The 3,263-nt window shown below is 35.2% G+C and overlaps 1 pseudogene; it reads left to right on the top strand.

Annotated features, from left to right (window-relative positions):
• Positions 1-1,757: 1,757 nt before the first annotated feature.
• LOC132170005 (G-type lectin S-receptor-like serine/threonine-protein kinase At1g11330) lies at positions 1,758-3,263 on the top strand (annotated as a pseudogene).

Raw genomic sequence — 3,263 nt, 5'->3', positions numbered from 1 at the left:
TTTTTTTTTTTTTTAATATTATGCTCAACACGACGTCGTTTTGGGTTGGGTTGGGTGGTGATGTAGTTTTGAAGCCCAAAACGGTGTAGTTTTAGGACACAAAACAACTTAGTTTTGGGGAAGGGTAAAATGGGTATAAAAAGTCAAAAACGACGTAGTTTAATGTTAAAAGGGTCCAAAGTAAGAGAAAACCAAAGTTCAGGGGGCCTAAGTGAGAGTTTTGAAAATTCAGGGAGGGTTTGTCAAAATGGCTAGAAGTTCAGGAGGGCTTTCTGAAGTTTTCCCTAAATTTTAAGTTTGGTGAGTATTGTTCACCTAACTACTTTTTTTTGTTAAAGTGATGAGGCTGAAAAGTGTACATTTAAGTCATTTTGATTTAATTGCCTCACCAAAATAACCAAAAAGTGGATTTGGTGAAGCTGTAAGGAGTGCTCTTACAAGTTGTGTATCTCATTTGTTTGTTTGCTTATTTTCGTGCGATAAAATTCTTTAAATTTTGAGTATTATTTAAGAATTAAAATTGTTTAAATCTTGTTTATTTTTTAGTTTATAATCTTTAGACATTCATTAATTTTATTTATTTTTTTGGATAACTTAACTTTAGACCTCTGAATTACTACACGATTAATTTGACAAGTCTCCCACAGTGATATCAAAATACTGGTAGCTAGGTTGTAAACTAGGAGGAAGAAAGATAATCAAAGCTTAAAGAAGAAAAAAGAAGTGGAAAATCAGTGGAATTTGCATTTTGTTAACAAAATTTTGTTTGTTATTTTCCCACATTTTCTTGCAAAGCAAATAGAGCATAAGGACAAGTACAACTCGGGTAAGTGATCAGCTTCGAGGCTTTAATGGAGAAAGGGTAGACGGACTGATGGTGTGTCTCCCTCTTGTATCCCTCCAAGAATGATGTGGCTCTTAAAATTATCATTTGATCAAAATCAAATAATGATCAATTACAGGCCCAATGGTGATTTTAAGAGTCACATCATTCTTAAGGGATACAAGAATGACATAAGAGGGACTTGTAGTACTACTCGTGTCTCCTCCCATCAACTTGATGGGAGATGTTAACCAATCAACCGTTGATAAATCTCTACATCTCATGAAGATATGGTGTTGCATCAAGAAGGCAATATCACACCAGATACGCCTAACCATTAAGGGAAATACCATGCACCAAGACAGAAAGAAATCTATCAAAGCATGCATAGAAATAAGGAAAGACATCATATTAATGTACAGGGAAACTTTACTATAGTTCAACATGTAATTGTGAAATTGATAACTAAGTCGTCTCTGGAAACTAACATCTACTTTGTGTTTACTCTGTTTATATATAGCTATGGCTATGTACATGACAGTGGAATTTCTCGAATAAAGAATTTCTTTCCTTTCTTAAGTTTTCAGTTTGATGTTTTCTCTGATTTACAGATAAAAAGGGAAATGTGAAAGTAATCGTCACAGTCACAATGATAATTGGTGTAATATTCACAAGCATCTGCACTTACTTATTGTGGCGTTGGATGGCTAAAGAAAAAGGTAATATGCACCTTCCTGATCCTTTCTCTTCTCTTCTCTCTTCTTTGAAGCTCTTCTCTTTAATTACAACTTACAAAAAAAAAAAAAGCTTATATGGACGTTCCTATTAGCGTGGTGGACTAAGAAATGTTACCACATTTCTACATAAAGATTACTAACCACTATTGTATAAATACCCAGTAAGCAAATGGAAAACGAAAAAGATTTTGCTCAACATGGGGGAAGCATATCAAAAATTTCATGATGAAGACAATCTTGAAGACAGCCTGAACCAAGTTAAACTCCAAGAACTACCGTTATTCAATCTTCAGGAGCTGGCAAGTGCAACAAACAACTTTCATCAATCAAATAAGCTTGGGCAAGGTGGATTTGGTCCCGTATACAAGGTAATGGTTGCTCTTTTAGAGGGTATTGCCTAACAATTTGAATATGTAGTCAATTAGTTGTTGCCTGTTTACAGGGAAAACTGACAGATGGGCAAGAAATTGCAGTAAAAAGACTTTCAAGAGCCTCTGGACAAGGGCTAGAAGAATTTATGAATGAGGTGGTGGTGATCTCTAAACTCCAACACCGGAATCTCGTTAGACTCCTTGGCTGCTGTGTTGAAGGGGAAGAAAAGATGTTGGTCTATGAATACATGCCAAACAAAAGTTTGGATGTATTTCTCTTTGGTTAGTTCATGTTGATGCCCTTTGTTAATATCTTCCCATATTACAATCTAAAAGTATCTATATCGAGATACAAAAATGGAATAATATTCTTGTTTGTGGTGTTTTAGTATGCAAATACCAACTTTTCTTATTTGGTTTGAATAATTTAATTTGTTAGATTCAGTCAAACCAAAACTACTAGATTGGAGAAGACGCTTCAATATTATGGAGGGAATCGGTCGTGGTCTATTGTACCTTCATAGGGATTCCAGATTAAGAATTATCCATAGAGATCTAAAGGCAAGTAATATTTTGTTGGATGAAGAACTAAATCCAAAAATATCAGATTTTGGCATGGCTAGGATTTTTGGGGGCAATAAAGATCAGGCCAATACTACAAGGGTTGTTGGAACGTAGTAAGTACCTTTGTTTGGCCAAATTTATTAAGATATTAATTCTTACATGTGAGATAACAAGATTTTGTCTTATTGTTACAATACAGCGGCTATATGTCCCCTGAATATGCAATGGAATGACGATTTTCAGAGAAATCAGATGTCTTCAGCTTTGGAGTGTTGTTACTCGAAATGGTTAGTGGAAGAAGAAACTCTAGCTTTTATGATGATGAGCAGGACATGAGCCTTCTAGGATTTGTAAGTTTGCCTTATATTATTGCCTCATTTTTTGAGAACTTCAATTGGGTATTTCTTATGAGTTTTAGTATTGATGCTAAGAATTTCAATCCTGTTTTCATGTTTCTAGGCATGGAAAATGTGGAATGCAGACAACATTGTGGCATTAACAGACCCAATGATACGTGAACCATGCTTTGAAATGGAAATTTTGAGATGCATACATGTCGGGTTGCTGTGTGTGCAAGAATTTGCTGAAGATAGGCCATCTATATCCATTGTTATTTCCATGCTTAAAAGTGAGACTCTTGATCTACCTCAACCAAAGCAACCTGCATTCATCGAAAGACGAATTGCTCCAGATACTGAGTCCTCTCAACACAGCCTAAGTAAATGCTCCATTAACAATGTTACTGTTACAATGGTTCAAGGCCGATAG

This window comes from Corylus avellana, chromosome ca2, assembly GCF_901000735.1.
Source record: "Corylus avellana chromosome ca2, CavTom2PMs-1.0".
Taxonomy (NCBI): Eukaryota; Viridiplantae; Streptophyta; class Magnoliopsida; order Fagales; family Betulaceae; genus Corylus; species Corylus avellana.
This window is presented reverse-complemented; position numbering and strand designations above follow the sequence as displayed.